Source organism: Jaculus jaculus, chromosome 19, assembly GCF_020740685.1.
Source record: "Jaculus jaculus isolate mJacJac1 chromosome 19, mJacJac1.mat.Y.cur, whole genome shotgun sequence".
NCBI classification, from domain to species: domain Eukaryota; kingdom Metazoa; phylum Chordata; class Mammalia; order Rodentia; family Dipodidae; genus Jaculus; species Jaculus jaculus.
Genome location: NC_059120.1, coordinates 53,790,307 through 53,810,008, shown reverse-complemented (window position 1 = coordinate 53,810,008; position 19,702 = coordinate 53,790,307). Strand labels below are relative to the sequence as shown.

Genomic DNA, 19,702 nt, shown 5'->3' with positions numbered 1-19,702 from the left:
TCTTGGGGGGGGCTATGTTATCTCTCTCTTCCCCCACCCCTTGGTTTTTGGAGGTTATTTTAGTCCAGGCTCACCTGGAACTCACGGCGATCCTCCTACCTCTGCCTCCCAAGTTCTGGGATTAAAGGCGTGCGCCACCACGCCCAGCTCAGCTACTTTGTCCTTCATTCCACCACATTGAAACCATCCTGTGTGCGTGTAATGAGTGTGAGGGGAGTGTGCGGGGGGGGGGGATTCCTGACTGTTCTTTTACACATCTCCACGCACCTCTGCTTCCTTGCCCCTCCCTCTTGTGATCTCCCCACACCTTCACGCTTGTCCACATTGGCCATCCTCTCAAGCCTCAGCTCTCTCCCCAAGTCCCGTGATGGCCGGTCCTCATTGTCAACCTGTTGGGATTTAGTGTCACCAAGGCGGCACATCTCTGGATTAAAAAAAAAAAAACATTTTAGCCAGGCGTGGTGGCGCAAGCCTTTAATCCCAGCACTTGGGAGGCAGAAGTAGGAGGATTGTCAAGAGTTCACCCCGAGACTGCATAGTGAATTCCAGGTCAGCCTGGGCTAGAGTGAGACCCTACCTCGAAAAACCAAAAGAAAAAAAATAATTAAAAAAATTTAAAAAAAAACACCTTTTCATTGGGGGCTGGAGAGATGGCTTAGTAGTTAAGGCACTTGCCTCTGTTCATGACTCATTATGGAGCCTAAGAACCCAGGTTTGACTCCCCATGACCCATGTGAGCCAGATGCACATGGTGGCCCATCCATCTGGAGTTCCTTTACAGAGGCTAGAGACCCTGGAGTGCCTGTTCTCGTTCTCTCCCTCCCTCCCTCCCTCTCTCCCTCGCTCCCCTGATTACTGTTTTCCACTGAGATCCGTCCTTCATTTTGCCAAGACCACGGAGAGACTTGGGTGGTCTCCTCATCTGCATACATCACAGGCTTCCTCCCCACAAGCTTCCCCTTTCCCTGGGCCCCGGCCTGGAAGCTGTCCCACTGTCTGGGGACCACAGGCTCTCTATTTGTCAATTTCCTCTCTGATAGTTGGGCCAATGGTCTGTCTAAGGCCCAGAAAATGAGTCATGAACAGAGGCGCCTGGATTGCACGGTTCTGCCAGAGGAAAAAGGCTTTGAGGCCAGCCAGATCAGCAAAACCTCAGCGAGGGTCCTCCCACCTCTGAGTAGTTGGGATGGATGTAGGGCGAGAAAAGCATCTGCATTGGCCGGGAATCGAACCCGGGTCTCCCGCGTGGGAGGCGAGAATTCTACCACTGAACCACCAATGCTCTCCTCTTCTCGGGTCTAGGCACATTGCACTCTTGTTTGGGGCAATTTCATAGGAACAGCTGATCTTAAAACCACCTAGGGGCCGGGGTGGAGGCGCAGGGCTTTAATCCCAGCACTGGGGAGGCAGAGGTAGGAAGATCACTGAGTTCAAGGCTAGCCTGAGACTACAGAGTGAATTCCAGGTCAGCGGCCCTCGGAGCTGAGGCAGGCGGCGTGCTGGGCTCGCGCCCCGGAGGGTCCCGGTGCCCCGAGTCTCCGCTGGCCTCGGGGCAGATGGAGGACGTTGGTGACATAAAACCGCCAGGTTTCCTCGCGGGGTCCACGGGGCGGTGGGGTGGCGGCTGCGAGGGGAGCAGCACCCACTGGTGGATGGAAACAAGCCTGACTCCCGGGGAGACGTCAGCGGTCACCCCGCCCAGGGGCCCCCCCATTCCCACGGGAGGAGCTGTTCTCTGCCTGCTTTCTCGCTGAAAAAAACGGAAGTTCCCCAAACTGAGACCCCCCACCCCCAGAGCGCGTGGAACTGGATGTGTTGGATTTTGAAGGGAAGATTTTTCAGGATACTTATGAAATTGAAAGACAGACGATGACTAAGTAAAGGTGAGTTTCTAGCCATACAAAAGAGTTCTTCAGGCTGGAGAGATGGCTTGGTGTGCTAAGGCACCTACCTGTACATCCAAAGGATGCAAGTTCAAATTTCTGCTTTTTACGTGAGCAAGGTGGAGCATGAATCTGGCGTTTGTCGACAGGAGCTGATGGCCCTGGCCTGCCCTTTCTCAGATAAATAAATAAGCAAAATACCTTAAAAAAAAAAATTACCTTTGTACCTTGGTGGAATTAAGCTTTTATGTATAAACCTAGTAGAAGAAGGAAGATGTTTAGAAGAACACTTACTATGGAGATGTTAAGTGACATACAGAGGAATACGTTGGCTGGTTTTGTTTTTTTGGTTTTTTTTTTTTTGGTTTTTCGAGGTAGGGTCTCACTCTGGCCCAGGCTGACCTGGAATTCACTATGTAGTCTCAGGGTGGCCTCGAACTCACAGCGCTCCTCCTACCTCTGCCTCCCGAGTGCTGAGATTAGAGGCTGTTTTTAAAAAGCTAAAATAACCCAAGATGATTTTGGCTCTACGCCTGTAACATGGTCACTCTTCACAAATGCTAAAATCAGTCCCTCGAGTCCTAATATTACAGATGCAGCTTCTGGAAACATTACCTTATGGTTGCTTGCCAGACAAGTGGCACATTTTGTGCCCTTGGCAAACATGGTCATTGTCCCGCATCACTTAACATCTCCATGGAAACACCTCCTATTCTGAGCCATCCTCTGCCTTTTAAGATCAGGAGTGTCTTTAAAATCTTGCAAAATGTGCTCAACACAATTCCCTGTGATTCTAGAACTCATCCTGGGCTTTCTGGCTTTCCCACCTGCTGTGGTTCCTTAGTAACCATTTTTGGTTCCCATTCTTATGAGCACGGGCCATATTCTAATCCATCTGCCCATCCAGTTCATGCAGAAGATCATTCAACACATCGCGCGGACTCACGCTCCTGATGTGAGAGTAGATGTCAGCCTCTGACACAGGGCTAACTAACTCACTAAAGGCAAGAAGAGACGGGGGAAGAGGCTAAACACTGTTGGGAAAAAAGCAAGGAAGACTCGGCTCACAAGTGGAGGCAGGCTTTATTCCAGGAGAGCTGGAGGAAGGACCATGAGCAGGCGTGTCCTCAGGAGCAGCTGCCCTGACAGACGAGGAGGTACTCACGGCAGGGTGGGCTCATCAGAATTCTTTGGTTGCAGGACAGGCCACCTTACCTGGGGGCTTGAACCATTCCATAGACGCGATCATGAGTGTGGGTGGCCTGTGTCATCCTTGGCAAACAGGGAGTTTCAGCTGTGAAATGGCAGAATCCAAAAATGGAAGCCAGGCATGGTGGCTCACGCCTTCAATCCCCGAACTTGGGAGGCAGAGGTAAGAGGATCGCTGTGAGTTCGAGGCCACCCTGAGGCTACACAGTGAATTCCAGGTCAGCCTGGACTAGGCTGAAACCTTACCTCGAAAAAAAAGAAAAAAAGGAGACATTCTGGTTCAAACATTGCAAACTTAGAAAACCAGCGCAAGAATGCAGGAATGGGGCTGGAGAGATGGCTTAGCGGTTAAGCGCTTGCCTGTGAAGCCTAAGGACCCCGGTTTGAGGCTCGGTTCCCCAGGTCCCACGTTAGCCAGATGCACAAGAGGGCGCACGCGTCTGGAGTTCGTTTGCAGAGGCTGGAAGCCCTGGCACGCCCATTCTCTCTCTCTCCCTCTATCTGTCTTTCTCTCTGTGTCTGTCGCTCTCAAATAAATAAATTTTTATAAAAAAATTTAAAAAAAAAAAAGAATGCAAGAATGGGGCTGGAGAGATGGCTTAGCGGTTAAGCGCTTCACTGTGAAGCCGAAAAGACCCTGGTTCGAGGCTCAATTCCCTAGGACCCACGTTAGCCAGATGCACAAGGGGGCGCATGTGTCTGGAGTTCGTTTGCAGTGGCTGGAAGCCCTGGCGTGCCCATTCCCTCTCAGTCTGTCTTTTTCTCTCCCTCTCCCTCTGTCACTCTCGAATAAAGAAATAAAAATGACAAAAAAAAAAAGAATGCAAGAATGTTACAGGAAGGAGCAGGTGTTGAGGTGTGTGTGTGTTCAGTGGAACTGTAGCCGGGGCGTGGATTCGATCTCATCCCAGGGGGTGGCTCTGGAAGTAAAAGAAAAACTGATAAAGCAGGGGAGACAGAGGCCGTGGGTTGAGGTAGTGGAAGGCTCTGTTTTCTTTAGTGTTAAGAAATGAAACCAGGGTGGCCTCCCTGCAGGTTCCTGTGGAGTTTCCACAGAGCGACCAGAGTAATTTCAGGGTGCCTCCCATTCGGATGGGAGCATGTGTATCTGTGTAGCAGAAAACATAGTCTCTGTCCTATAGTGAAAGGAGGAGGGCATCGCTGGGCAGGCAGAAACTGACAGAGTCCCCAGGAAAGAATGGTTTGTTTGTTTGTTTTCTGTGTGTGTGTGTGTGTGTGTGTGTGTGTGTGTGTGTGTGTGTTGTTTTTCCAAGGTAGGGTTTCACTCTAGCGGAGGCTGACCTGGAATTCACTATGTATTCTCAGGCTGGCCTTCAACTCAAGGCGATCCTCCCTCCTCTGCATGCACCACTTTGTACATCTGGCTTTACTTGGGTACTGGGGAATTGAAGCCAGGCCGCTAGGCTTTGCAGGCGAACGCCATAACTGCTAAGCCATTTCTCCAACCCCGAAGACATAACATAATTCGTAAGGAAAAAGTTTTGGGAGCGAATTTGAAAGGAAAAAGCAGACATGTCCGAGGCATGAGCACCCTTTATCAGTCTCAGAGGAACCTCTCAGATCCCAGTAGAGTGACCCTGGGAACTTGAGAACCACTGGGGGCACCTGGCAGGGGCCTTTTTTAGCCTTAGGGGATAGAGTCATGCCAGCAGAAGGAGGGGGTGCGACGAGGTGACGGAAGAAAGCGATCTCCAGGCATCTAGCTCCCCCAGGGTCAAAGGTCAGCAGGCTGCTTTCTTTCGAGAGAGCTGGTTCAGTTTTGTTTTGTTTTAATGTTTGTTTTCCGGGCTTTTTGTTTGTTTGTTTGTTTTTTGGATTCTGAGGTAGAGTTTCACTCTAGCCCAGTCTGACCTACAATGTACTATGTAGTCTTAGGGTGGCCTTGAACTCATGGCGATCATGATCCTCCTATCTCTGCCTCCCAAGTGCTGAGATTAAAGACATGCACCACCATGCTCAGCCTGTTTATTGTTTTTGTTTTTTCAAGGTAGGGTCTCCCTGTAGCTCTGGCTGTCCTGTAATTCACTATGTAGTCTCAGAGAGGCCTCGAACTCTCAGTGATCCTCTTACCTCGGCCTCCTGAGAGGTCCTGCTTTTATAAAATTTAATTAAATTAATTAATTAATTTTATTTTTGGTTTTCAAGTAGGGTTTCGCTCCACGTATGCCACCATGCCAAGATTTTTTGTTTTGTTTTGTTTTTATATTTTGCTGGTGCAGTTTCCTTATCTCTGCACAAGCTTCTAGCATCCAGAAACGTGAAGTGCCCACGAGACTTTTTTTTTTTATATTGAATTTTATTTCTTCCCTGAGATGTAACACTTAGTAACACAAAAGAGCACCAGTGAAGCTTATGTAGATCTACAACATAATTATCCATCTGTTTTTTGAAAGCTAAACAACATAGAGTGAGAAGTCCTTACAGATGTAAATATTGTTTTAAGCATTATTTGATTGAATTCGTATATATTTTTTTCCCCTTGAAAGTAGAGAAACTCTTTAAAATATCTAGTGAGGATCAAGATTTAAAGACAGATCATAGCCAGGTGTGGTGGTGGCACATGCCTTTAATCCCAGCAGAGTCAGAGGTAGGAGAATCGCTGTGAATTTGAGGCCAGCCTGAGTCTATATGGTGAATTCCAGGTCAGCCTGGGCTAGATCAAGACCTTACCTCGGCAAATAAAAGAAAATGAAAATAAAATCAGGCTCATGGCAATGGTCAAGAGAGAAAGTTGCCATTTCTTATGTTCTAGATCCTGAAGTTCTACTCCAGCAGTAGCTCTTAGCAGGGCGTGGTGGCACACATCTGAAACCCCAGCCCTTGGGAGGCAGAGGCAGGAGGATCACCATGAGTTCAAGGCCTCCCTGAAACTACATAGTGAATTCCAGGTCAGCCTGGGCTAGAAGGAGATTCTACCTCAAAAAGAAAGAAAGAAAGAAAGAAAGAAAGAAAGAAAGAAAGAAAGAAAGAAAGAAAGAAGGAAGGAAGGAAGGAAGGAAGGAAGGAAGGAAGGAAGGAAGGAGGGAAGGAAAGAAAGAAAGAAAGAAAGAAAGAAAGAAAGAAAGAAAGAAAGAAAGAAAGAAAGAGTAGCTCTCCCACTGTTTCAGGCTGCTCTCTTGAGGGTAAGAGAGTAGTTTAGGATAGCTAGAAAAATCAGCCCCAATGTGGCTGTCCTCCCAGAAAAGCCACTGGAAAATGGAACATAAAGGGACACAAATAGACCTGGTCACACACACATCCTCTTGTGCAGACCCTGCTTGAGGCACACGTAATGGAGGCCACCGCCCAAGTTGACTTTCCTGACAGATAGAAAGGAGAAGTTCCAGGAACGGTTACCACAGGCCTTATTGCAAAGTGCAGGTGTTTTCTGTTATCTAAGGAATAGGATGACGCCTCTGTGCAGTGTACCATGACGGTCCTGCGCCTCTCTGTGTCTAAATACCTTTGTGATTACATAGCTTGGAGTGTTTCTTGCCTCAGTTCTGCCTAGGTGACCTATGTGATGAAAACCTTGTGACCTTCTCTGTCATGACCCCTCCCCCCTTGTTTAACAATAACTTAAAGTAACTCTGTGGTTTACCTTCCATCCGCGCCTGCAATGGACATTTTGTGGTTTCCTCCAATAAAAGCTGACGCTCAGCTGGGCTTGGTGGCCCATGCCTTTAATCCCAGCACTTGGGAGGCAGAAGTAGGAGAATCACTGTGAGTTTGAGGCCACCCTGAGACTACATAGTGAATTTCAGGCCAGCCTGAGTTAGAGTGAGACCCTACCTTGAAAATAAAAAAAAATAATTAAAAAAAAAAAAACTGACATTCCCAACAGTTCGAGGCTGCATCCTGAGATCCCGACCTCTGGGGTGCAGCGCTGATACACCACTTTCTTTCTTTTCTTTCCTTTTTACCCAATAAAGCTTTGCCTCACATTACGTGAGTCAACGGTCTTACTTGTGCGACACCGGGCCGCATAACACCATGCCCTGTAGAAAGAAGTAAGCAAAGTTGTCCACTGTAAAAGAGGGCAAGGTCACCTCCTTGGGTCCAGGCAAGGCCGTGGCTAATCGTGTTAAATGGGAAGAAGAGAGAGATGGTTGTTCCCCCAGGAAGATCTGTGGGGAGCAGAACTGACAGAAATGAACGACATCGGACGTCTCCCTTCTTACGAGGCCATCTCCTACCCAAGCCCACGATGACAGACCACTGCGCCACTGTCAGGAAATGAAAGATTAGCACCAACCACTGTCTGCAATCTTTTTTTTTTTAATTATTTTTATTTATTTACTTGACAGAGAAAGAGAGAAAGAGCATGAATGGGCGCCCCAGGCCCTCCAGCCACTGCAAATGAGCTCCAGACGCACGCGCCCACTTGTGCATCTGGCTAATGTGGGTCCTGGGGAATTGAACCTGGGTCCTTTGGCTTCGCAGGAAAACGCCTTAACCATTAAACCATTCCTCCAGCTCCTGTCTGCGAAAATCTTAAAAGTCCTATTTTATGCATTGAACACCACGATGTCTACAGGTGTCCAAAAACCATCCTCCAGGCACTGGTCAAGAAAGAGCACGTGGCTGGGTCAGGGTTACTGCTCCACCCAAGGGGAGGTGCCAGGGGGCGGGCTGTGGGTGGGGCGTCCCTGGGTCTTTGTGGCGTCATAAAGGGGGCGTGCCTTGTGCAGATGAAGCTGCGAGGTGTCTGCTGGTCGGGCACTTCCCTCGGTGGAAACCAGCCGGATTTGGGGTGTTTGGAGCAGGTCGCGGGCTGCGACGCGGGGCAGCGACATGTGGGGACAAGGAGGCCGGAGAGCGTTGAAATGCAGCGGGTGTGTGTTGAAGGTGCATCTGGCGAGCCTTTCAGTGGCAGCGGGAGCAAGTACTGCGCTTACTTATGAGTTGTAACTATTTGGTAGGTGGGGAGTGTTGAGCATTGTTTTTGGGCTGTTTCAGCCCTTGGGAGTGAGTGAGGGGAATATCACTGAGTTTGAGCTCAGCTACGTGGGAGTACCCTTTGGGTATTATGTAGTTCTGTACCCAGAACCCCTAGGTTGTCACAAGAGAAGTTCAGTGGCAGGGGGGATACTGTTCAGCTAGCTGTTGGTTACATAGGTCCCTAAGGGCCCCAAAGCGTTGCAGGCTATGATGAGACCCTCCTGCTGAAGACTGCAGGTCACTGAGAAATCAAGGGTAGCTGGAAGTCTCCTCACTACTGACTTAGCTATCAAGGTGCCAGAAAGAGCTATGTAGCCTGCTGGGGGAGAGGTCACGGATGATATTAACCAGCGGTGGGCCCATATGCCTTATGGCTGGCCAGCCCTGTCAAATAATCAAATTGGTGCAATGGTGGTGTCGTGATGGAAACCAAGTGCTCTCTGATGGAACTTCCTGCGTGGGAAGGAATCCATGCCTGGTACTGAGAATATTAACTTAATTAAAACCCTATGTCTGGGGGCTGGAGGGAGAGCTTAGCCGGTAAGGCACATGTAATGTCTAAGGACGCCGGTTCGATGCTCCAGGTCCCATTGAAGGACTCAGGAACCACAGGGACGCCATGATAGGCCTCAGAGTCTCCAGTAGGCCTAAGTTTCTGTTTCCCAGCAAGGTTTAAATAAGAATTTAACAGTTACTGAAAAAAAGATCACAAATTGCTTATGCCATACATTTCTATAGTCATAAGACAAGTTGCTTAAGTTCCTCAAACACACACACAGCCAATCACAATAAAGGTTACCTAGTCTGCTTGAACGTCCCCTAGCCCCCTGCCCACCAGCTCTGCCCCCCAGCATCCTAAGCCTATCAGAAAAATACAAGTGCAGTTACTACTTAAATCTGCCAATTATGTAACCATTCCCCTACTTCTTTGTTTAAATCCCTATATTAAAAAAAAAAACCTGCCCCCCTGCTGCTCAGGGCTCTTGTGCAGATCCACTGCATTGATGAAGTCAAGAGTCCGAGCTTAAGCCCAAAATAAAGCTCCTTGCCTTTGCATACGTGTTTGGTTCTCCTTGGTGGTCACTGGGGGTGCCGAGAACTGGTCATAACACCATGTAAACCAGATGCACATGGTGCATGCATCTGGAGATCATTTGCAGGGGCTAGAGGCCCTGATGCACCCATTCTCCTTCCCTCTGTCTCTTTAGCTAAAAAAAAAAAAAAAAAAAAAAAAAAGTATGTCTGAGCAGCACGCCTTTAATCCCAGCACTCAGATCGCTGTGACTTCAAGGCCAGCATGAGAGTCCCAAGTGAATTCCAGGTCAGCTTGAGCTACAGTGAGACCCTGCCTCGGGAAAAACAAACAAACAAACAAACAAACAAAACCAAAAACTTATGTCTGGGCAGTGTGTGTGGGGGTCACTACTGTTGTCTAGCTAAATGTATATGTTATGTCCACTTACGTTTATGCCCATCTATTAACACTACTCTCACTTTAGACTAGAGAAGCTTCTCTTTTTAGATGCTTGAGACCACTTAGGGAGACGTGAAATTCATGCACGCGCTGAGGACAGTGACAGTTGGATGTTCAGCACAAGTGAAACATCACTACCACCCCCTGCCCCCTCCAAGGCTCGAGGACCACGTGGCAGAAAGAATGCTCGCTCCAAGCAGGGGAGGAGGGCTTTGCAATGCTTTCTTCCAGATACAAAGTGGCCCCACACTTCATGATCCCACGGATCTCTTCCATCAAGAGCTGCTTGATAGAAGGACAAAAACCGATGACAGCCAAGTAGAAGAGAGACCAGGCACACCTTTAATCCCAGCACTCAGGAGGCAGAGGCAGGAGGATATCTGTGAGATTATATAGTGAATTCCAGGTCAGCCGGGGCTACAGGAAGACCCTACCCTACCTGGAGGGGGGAAAAAAAAAAAAAACCGCCAAGAGAGATAGCTGACCAGTTAAGACACTTGCAAGCAAAGCCAAAGGACCCAGATTCCATTCCCCAGTACCCACATAAAGCCAGATGCACACGGTGGCCCATGCATCTGGAGTGGCTAGGGGCCACTCTTATCTCTATCTGCCTCTTCCTCTCTCTCTCTAAAAATAAATAAAATATTTTAAAAATGTTAATGTAGGAATAAGGGGCTGGAGACATGGCTTGGCCGTTAAAGGCACAGAATTCAATGACCCAGTACCAATGTAAAAGCATATGTGCAAAATGACACATGTGTCTGGAGTTCATTTGCAGTGTCTTAGAGGCCCTGAAGTGCCTATTCATGCGCTGACTTGTTTCTCCCTCCTCCCTCTCTCCTTCTCTCTCTCTCTCTTTCTCTCTCTCTCTCTCTGTCTCTCTCTCACACACACAATTCATGATGCTTTTACTTAATTCGTTTTGTAAGATATCAGACTAAGGTCAGGACACCTGAAAGACAAACACCAGCAAAGATAGACACACGAGAGCTAGAAGCCAGCCATTCTATGGCAGGTGCCAGGGAGCAAACAACCCAGGGGAAGATGGAAGAGAAGGAAGGAGCGGTGTGGAGAGAAGGCTTAGCAGTTAAGACACTTGCCTGCAAAGCCTAAGAACCCTGCCTTGTCCCTCGCTCCAGTGGTCAGGAGCTCCTCTGACACCGAGGGCATGCCCAGCGCCCGTGCCCGGGTCGGGTCTCTCGCCAGCGGCATCGTGCTTCTGAGCAGGAAATGCCCAGGAGAGGCGAAAGCAGAGACTCGGCACCCAGAGGTCCAGGGCCGAAGCAAGTGCGGGAGGCGGGGCTCGAACCTGCACCTCCGCCACCACCTCCATTGCCACCTTCTGCTGCAACCCACCTCCTCACAGTGGGGACCTGTGGGGTCCAGGTGAGGGACAGCAGGAGCCCGTGCATCCCGCCCACCAGGAGTCACCTGAGGACAGAGTCGGGGGACCTCGATTCAAGCTGTCCTGATCACCAAAGCATGTCTGGAAGCAGCCCCTATGAGGCACCTTTATTCCCTGAAGTAAAACCTTCCTCTCTCCTTTGAAAGCAGGAATCCAAGTCCCACTTGAGGCGTGGAAGAAAATAGGCCTTCCTCAGAGTAAACAGAAAGGTCCCACCGAGATTTGAACTCGGATCGCTGGATTCAGAGTCCAGAGTGCTAACCATTACACCATGGAACCCACAGTATAACTGCCTCTGAAGCATCCCAGTAGAGGTGTGGAGTGAAAGATTTATCATCCAACATTCCTAAACACGGACTTAGTGATTTCACCTGTACCAATGAAATGAGGTCAAGTTCACCCTGGGCTCACTACTCGGGAAGAGTCCATCGCAAGCTTCATCATACTGTCCCCTCCCCCAGTCTACTCCACTCTCCAGTTACAATTTCTGTGAGCAAATTTTGTTTTTCTTGCCTGTTTTTGTTTTCGTTTTTTTTTTTTCTCCCCAAAGATGCCCAGTGATTTCAGGGCAGAACTCAGCCTTTCCCTGGCCATCTAGCAGCCCAGGACGTTTCCCAACATCTACACATAGTGTATGAAGGTCTGCAATACGCGAGGATCGGGACATGGGGAATTTCATATTTTTCTTCTTCTTCTTTTTTTTTTTTTCTCCAACTAAATCATTTAGTTTCCCTTGAAGAAATGTTTTTCTTCTTATATACAAATGCGTGGTTTTTTTTTTTGTTTTTTTTTTTTTTTTTTTTCTTCAAGATAGGGTCTTGCTCTAGTTGGGCTGATCTAGAATTCACTATATAGTCTCAGGGTGGCCTCAAACTCATAGAGATCCTACTACCTCTGCCTCTCAAATGCTGGGATTAAAGGTGTTCACCACCAGGTCTATACATTTATTTTTTTTTTATTTTTTATTTATTTATTTATTTTTTTTGAGGTAGGGTCTCACTCTGGCTCAGGCTGACCTGGAATTCACTATGTAGTCTCAGGATGGCCTTGAACTCTTGGCGATACTCCTACCTCTGCCTCCCGAGTGCTGGAATTAAAGGCGTGCGCCACCACGCCCGGCTTACATTTATTTTTATATATACCTTGTGTACTCTATGGATGTTTTAATTTTATCTCCTCTTGTGTACAGTCATTCCACACTCAGATGGTCCTGCAACAATCTAATTCGATTTACCCAGGTTCTATCATCGACCTGAAAGTCTGAAAAAATAGGAACCCTAAATGGCTCCAAGTTACTCAGTGCCCTTGGATCCTATTGGGTTTTTTTTTTTTAAAGTATTTATATTTATTTAGTTATATTTGGTTTTCCGAGGTAGGTTCTCATTCTGGCCCAGGCTGACCTGGAATTCACTGTGTAGTCTCAAGGTGGCCTCTAATTCACAGCGATCCTCCTACCTCTGCCTCCCGGAGTGCTGGGATTAAAGGCGAGCGCCACCACGCCCAGCTGCTTTTATTTTTTAATACTTGGAGAGAAAGAGCGAACGTGGTGGTGCCAGGCTTCCCGCGCAGACATGTGCACCACTTCTGTGCATCTAGCTTAACGTGGGCATTGGGGAATCAAACCCAGATCGTCAGCCTTTGAACGTCCTCTTGTTTTATTCTTTCTCCCCAATATTCTCTTCCAGTACCGTCTTCCTGCAACCCGCTGGTGTAGATTCTGAGTCCCTTAGATACACCCACTAGAAGTCCCCCAGCTGCCACACCCTAAAACGCCACATTGCCCGGAGAAGCCAGACTGGCCCTTGCCTCTTGCCCTAATGGCAGTTCTTAGGAGGCAGTTTAAGGGGCAGGGCCCCCACGTGGATAGCTTTCTCTTGATAAACAGGAGCATCCTGAAATCCCCCTGCTTCAGCCTCCCAGGTGATGACAGAGGGAAGCAGAGAGGCACATGAGTAGAATGGACGCACCAGGGCCACTTGCATATGAACTCCAGACACATGGCGCCCCGGCACACACCCCATGAGCATCTGGCTCACAGAGGGTCCTGGGGAACCGAACCTGGCTCCTTAGGCTTCCCAGGCAAGCACCTTAACTGCTAAGTCATCTCTCCAGCCCCTAGGTTAAATTTTTTAAAAAATATTTATCAGATTTTACTGAAAACACTCACTTGAGTAAAAACTCTCCTTTCTTGCTACTTAAGACCTGGTTTAGAGTTTGTGAGACAGAAAGAATGGATATGACCGAACCGTTGATACAGGAAGTTTGGGTTCCTTGTAGACCTACACACCGATAATTTGGGGGTGTTTATGGAACCTTGTCCCACGAATTCAAGGAATGAAATCCACCAACCAAAGGATAAGGTTCAGAAAGACTTTATTACTGCTAAAAACTTTAGAACACACACACACTCCCTCCCTCTGTCTCTCTCAAATAAATAAATAAAATAAAAAGTGCTGGAGAGGTGGCTTATCCTGCAAAGCCAAAGGAGCCAGGTTTGATTCCCCAGTACCCACGTATAGCCAGATGCACAAGGTGGAGCAAACATCTAGAGTTCGTTCGCAGTGCCTAGAGGCCCCGGCGTGCCCAGACATTCCCTCTCTCTGTCTGTCTGTCTGTCTGTCTGTCTGTCTGTCTGTCTGTCTGTCTGTCTCTGTCTCTCTCCCCCCCCCCCCCTCTCTCTCTCATGAATAAACAAACTTTAGGAGGCAGGCTGGGCGTGGCGCGCGCGCCTGCATCCCAGCACTCGGGAGGCCGAGGCCGGAGGACCGCCGTGACTTCGGGTCTTCCCCGAGGCTCCCTCGCGGTCACGGTCCCGCCGCGAGAATTCCGGTTTCTGCCCGGGGCTCGGGTTCCCCGCGCGCGGCCCGCGGACGCTCCATCTTCCGCCCCGTCCCGGGCACCCGGTTCCCGCCGCCCCGCAGAGCTTCCCCGCTCGGGCTCCGGCCGCGGCCCTCGGGGCGCCGGGAAGGGAGGCGGCGGTCGTGTCTCTGTGGCGCAATCGGTTAGCGCGTTCGGCTGTTAACCGAAAGGTTGGTGGTTCAAGCCCACCCAGGGACGAGGGGGTCACAATTTTAACACCTTCCTATACACAGCTGAGGCAGATGACATTAATTATTTGTGAAGGGCAGAACCACATACTCTTGGGATCACCTGCCTCTTCATATACCATATGTATGACCTCACAACCCTATGTTAACTTTAGAACCGAAGGACGCACAAATTTCTTAAGACACAGGTGATTTTTTCCCCCCTTTGGTTTGTCTTTCCAACTCTAGCCCAGGCTGACCTGCAAGTCTCAGGCTGGCATCAGCCTCTCAAGTGCTGGTATTAAAGGCATCGGCCACCATAGGTGTCCTTAAACACAGGTTAAAAACAAAAAACAAAAAACGACAGGCTGGAGAGCTGCGCTTGACTGCAAAGCCTAAGGACCCAGGTTTGATTCTCTAGGTCCCATGTTAGCCAGATGCACATTGTGGTGCATGCGTATGGAGTTCATTTGCAGTGGCTAGAGGCCCTGGAGAGCCCATTTTCTCCCTCTCTCCTCTGTATCTAATAAATAAATAAATAAACGATTTTAAAATTAAGAAAAACACTGCTGGGCCTGTGGTGCACACCTTTAGCACTCAGGAGGCAGAGGCCACATAATGAATTCCAGGTCAGCCTGGGCTAGAGTGAAATCCTACCTCAAAAAGCAACAAAACAAAACAAACCTTTTCATTTAGAATGTGTATCTATTGTCTCTCAATTGAAACATCCTCTCTTGGAGAAAACTTCAGAAGCAAATGAAACTTATGACGGTAAACGTGTACCCGTAGCCTTAAGTAGGGATTCTCGGTCTCTGGTGGGCACAGCCCTGCGCGAGGAGGCGTGTCACTGGGTGCGGATCTCTAGTCCAGCCCTGCGGGTGTGTTGAGAGTCAGCTTGACCTCTGGCTCTTGGTGCTTGCTGGCATTGGGCATTGAGGCTCTGTTACAGATGGGCCAGTTTCTTCTGCCAGGATGATTTCCTCTGGAATCTGGAAGCCTGAAATAAACCTTTTTCTCCCATAAACTTCTTCTGGTCAAGTGTTTGTCCAAGCCCCAGGAAGATCTCCCTCAGAAGGTATCATAGTGCTGGAAATAAGTGACTGGAGTACTGAGTAAAATCTTGATCACACCTTCCAAGGCTCAGGGTCTAATGCGGAAGAGGTGGTGGAAAGAATGTAAGGGCCAAAGGAAGGGCAGGACTCCTTACAACGTGCTCCTCTAGACACAAAATGGCCTGGATATCCATGACCTCACAGTGCCTGACACTACCTATACAAGACCATCATAAGAGGAGGAAAAGATCATGACATCAAAATAAGAGAGACTTATTGAGATGGGGAGGAGATATGACGGAGAATGGAATTTCAAAGGGGAAAAGGGGGGGAGGGAGGGTATTACCATGGGATATTTTTTATAATCATGGAAAATGTTAATAAAATTTGAGATAGAGCCGGGCGTGGTGGAGCACGCCTTTAATCCCAGCACTCAGGAGGCAGAGGTAGGAGGATTGCCATGAGTTCGAGGCCACCCTGAGAATACAGAGTGAATTCCAGGTCAGCCTGGGCTAGAGTGAGACCCTACCTCGAAAAAAAAAAAAAATTGAGAAAGGAAAAGAAAAGGTCTCCCGAAACTTACCTTTTCTCTGCCTCCAGGGTTACAACAGCAGCAACCGTGGGTGGCCAGGGGATTTTTCTGACCAGCTAAGCTGCCCACAAGCAGTGCGGGGAGCTCCAGGGACAAGGCTCTTTCTTCCACGAATCCTCCCCCATGCTGCGGGGGTGGGGGGTGTCTTTCTCGTGGGCTGCACAAGGGAGAGCCCACCCTGTTGGCACCATAAGGCCCTGGCTGGAGCAACCGGCAACAGTGCGCTGCCACGTTAAGCTTCCTCAAGCAGGAGTTTCACTGGGACCTTACGGGCACCCTGGGGGACATGGTTTGTGTTAGCTTTTTCCAAAAGTACCCAAGAAAAACAAAGGAGGAAGAATTCAGTTTGGCATAAATTCTAGAGGTTTCCGTACCGAGCTGGATGGATCCACTGCTTTTGGCCTAAGGCCAGGCAGAGAGTAGCCGAACCTTCCCATCAACTGTGGATAAAAGTCATCAAATTATGAATTGAGGGCTGCAGAGATAGATGGCTTAGCGGCCAGGCGCTTGCCTAGACCCAAGTTCGATGCCCCAGTACCCACGTAGAGCCGGGTGCACCAAGTGGCATGTGAGTTTGTATGCAGCTGCTGGAGGCGCTGGCATGCCCATTCTGTCTGTCTGTCTGTCTATGTCTGCTTGCAAATAAATAAATAATTTTTAAAACTATTAATTAGATCAGAGAACGCATGATCTCACACGCCTTCAACAGGTCGGCTGGGGGAGGGGCTGCTTCCCATCCGAGCATGTCTCGTGCGCCCCCGGGGAGCCCCGCTAGAGCTTGGCGGCCCGTGGGAGGAAGTGCCCAGGAGGTTGCTGCCAACTCCATCTCAGCAGCTCTCACTTCCCAGCCGCCTGCTCCGCCGCCCGGGGTTCAGAGCGCTCTTAAGTGACCAAAAGGCTTCGGCCATCTCCTAGCCAGATCTTCAGGAAGATGAGCCGCGGCAGTGCGCCCCGAGAGCGTCAGCGACCGCAGGTCCCTCTGCGCGCTTCTCCCCATGTCATCGCGAGCCCCGGGACTCCGCCTAAGCCTTCCTTTTGGTTCTCCATGTAAAGATACTACAGGGCGAGGAGATGTGCTCCCTGGTGGTCTAGTGGTTAGGATTCGGCGCTCTCACCGCCGCGGCCCGGGTTCGATTCCCGGTCAGGGAAGTTGTTTTGCAAATCCTTCAATGATCCTATCACAAGGTCCAGAAACAAGGTTCACAACACAGAGATGTCCCCTTGGCAAACAGAACTCCCTGCTCACCACAGTAGAGTCACTACTTTCAACTGTTGGTTTTCAAAGAGTGAAGCTTCCCATTTCAATAAACCCAATCTACAAACTCCTTCACAGTCACGCCTAAAGCTTTGTCTCCTAGGAGATTCCAGAGCTTGTCAAGTTGATATTAACCATCACCAAGTCTCAGGGGAAGAGCATACAGGTACTCCAAAATGGTCAAGGCCTTAGATTCATTTCCAAATGGGAAGATGGACGATTTCTGCTGTCCACGTGACACAGGACATCAAATACATTCTAAAAATCTGATCATAATTGCTGGGCGTGGAGGCGCGCTCCTTTAATCCCAGCACTCAGGAGGCAGAGGTAGGAGGATCACTGTGAGTTCAAGACCATGCTGAGACTACATAAGTGAATTCCAGGTCAGCCTGGGCTAGAGCGAGACCCTACCTCGAAAAAAAAAAAAAAAAAATCTGATTATGATTGCCTGGATGGCTGACCAGGAGTCTACTGAATATCAGAGGAGTGGAAGAAGTTTAAGACAATAGTTTAAACAAGGTGTGATGAGAAATACGTGAAATCCCGGTAGTTCAGAGGCTGAGGCAGGAGGAAGGGCTTGAGCTCAAGGCAGGTCTGTGCTATATAGGGAGTTCCAGCCCAGCTTGGGAAATACAGAGAAAAGTATGTGTGGGTATAGGGTGGGGGGGACTCACTAGGAAAGAAAATAGTTTAAAGTTTGCTGAAGTTCTCAACTACATAGTTGGCTATCGTTTTTAAACAACTTTTTGTTCGTTTTTATTAATTTATTTGAAAGTGGCAGAGAGAGAGATTGAGAAAGAGGCAGATAGAGAACGAATGTGCTGCAAATGTGCGCCCCCTTGTGCATCTGGCTAACATGGGTCCTGGGGAATCGAGCCTCAAACCTGGGTCCTTAGCGCTTAACCACTAAGCCATCTCTCCAGCCTGGCTGTCATTTTTATATTAGAAAGTGGAAACTTTCTCTAACATGTTTTTAAAATGTTGTCCAGGTTCCAATGCCAAGATTGTGTTACCTATAATGTTTAGTTTTTAAAACAACACTCTACCCTCTGGTTAGTTCTAAGTATGAGTCAAATCTATTGTTACGTGTTGGCTTTAGGACTTACATTCCAATAAATTAACTTTAAGGAAAACTAAGCGCAGCATGCTTAAAATCCTGGAATGAGGAAGACAGGAGGATCTGGACTTCACAGTCATTTCCCACTATAGGTGAGTTTGAGACCAGGCTGGGTGATATTACCTTGTCTCAAAAAAAAAAAAAAAAAAGCCACCAAATACCTAAATTAATTCATTTAAAAGGTCACTAAGGGGCTGGAGAGATGGCACAGTGGTTAAGGTGCTTGCCTGTGAATCCTAAGAGCCCAAGTAAGTCAGGTGCACATGCATCTGAAGAGTTTACTTGTAGTGGCTAGAGGCCCTGGCCTGCCCGTTCTCTCTCTCTTTCTAATAAATAAAATAGTTTTTAAAAGTTACTAAAACTGAAAAAGCCAGGCGTGGTGGCACACGCCTTTCATCCCAGTGTTCAAGGCCACCCTGAGACTACATAGTGAATTTCAGGTCAGCCTGAGCTAGAGTGAAACCCTACCTCTAAAAAAAAAAAATTACTAAAATTGGAATGTCAAAAAATTGTTTGGCTTTGCAAGGAAGGTACTTCTAGGTAAGTATTATCTAATGATAGATTTTGGAAGTTTAGCAATTACTACCGCCCCCCCCCCCCCCGAGATAGGGTTTCATTCTGGTAGCCCAGGCTTCCCTGAAATTCACTATGTGGTCTCAGGGTGGTCTTGAACTCACAGAGATCTTCCTACCTCAGCCTCCCCAGTGTTGGAATTAAAGGCATGTGCCACATCCGGTTTTCATTTTTGTTTGTTTGTTTTTAAAATTTATTTTTATCAGTTATGGACATACTTAGTATGTAAACGACACATGTTGGTACCATCTGCTCCCTCATCCCTGCCCCTTTTCCAAAGGGGCCCTCTTCGTTGGGAATGCAGATCATCCCCATGGGTATTGTGGATCATGCATTGTGGGAGCATAAGTCAGTTATGGGGGAGAGGCAATGTCTCTAGGCATAATCTCCCAACTGGTGGCTCTAGCAATCTTTCTGTCCCTTCTTCCGCAAAATTCCCCCAGCCGTGCTGGGAGCATTTTAAGTCTACTTCAGTGCTGGGCACTTTGGAGCCTCTGGATCTCTGGTGTGGTAGGTGTTGAGTGTCCTGAGTGTCTGTCTCCTTCACCCTTGTGCTGATATCAGATTCACCAAGAAACCAGCACTCTTGCTCATTTCCTCAATTCCTCTGTGGTTTGAGCTGGGACTGGGCCAAAGTGCGATGGGTCACTTTTCTCCTCAGGTCCCATTCCCGTATTTTTTCTGCCACCTTTTCTGTAATACACATGGAGCCTTGGAAGATGTGATAGAGATCTGTCAGTGCTGAGAACTTCGCTGTCACTTCTTCTTAGCTCCATGGTGCCTTCTAAGACATCCCAAGGTCACTGCCATCTGAAAAGAGAAGGTTTTTCTGAGAAAAACCAATGAATCCTGCAGTTTCATTTGTTCACAGTATGGCTGGCTTCCTTCTGCTCCAGAGGTGAAAACTCCTAAGAGCTTTCCCTTGTTCATAATAGGCAGCCTGGTCTTGCCTGTGAACTCCAACACTTTAAGGTCCCCGGTGCCTGGTGTCAATCATTTTTGTTTCTAAGAGTTCAAATTCACTCACCCTTCAAAGTAAAATTACATTTACAACAGCTGTTAAGAAAAACACTCAAACAGCTCTCACCTTAAAGGGAGTAAGTGAGTGTATTCTGGAGCCAGGGCAGGACGACAGACGGGCCCCGCGCAGCTCTAGCCGAGCACCCGGGAACCCA

At 48.5% G+C, this 19,702-nt stretch overlaps 4 non-coding genes across 4 annotated transcripts; 2 read left to right on the top strand and 2 right to left on the bottom strand.

The window, feature by feature from the left end:
* Positions 1 to 1,211: 1,211 nt before the first annotated feature.
* On the bottom strand, positions 1,212 to 1,282 carry Trnag-ccc. The gene has a single exon. It is a non-coding gene; the product is annotated as a tRNA-Gly (tRNA).
* Positions 1,283 to 11,119: 9,837 nt separating this feature from the next.
* Positions 11,120 to 11,191, bottom strand: Trnaq-cug. Its single transcript has one exon. It is a non-coding gene; the product is annotated as a tRNA-Gln (tRNA).
* Positions 11,192 to 13,895: 2,704 nt separating this feature from the next.
* Trnan-guu lies at positions 13,896 to 13,969 on the top strand. Its single transcript has one exon. It is a non-coding gene; the product is annotated as a tRNA-Asn (tRNA).
* Positions 13,970 to 16,659: 2,690 nt separating this feature from the next.
* On the top strand, positions 16,660 to 16,731 carry Trnae-cuc. Its single transcript has one exon. It is a non-coding gene; the product is annotated as a tRNA-Glu (tRNA).
* The last annotated feature ends 2,971 nt before the right edge of the window (positions 16,732 to 19,702 follow it).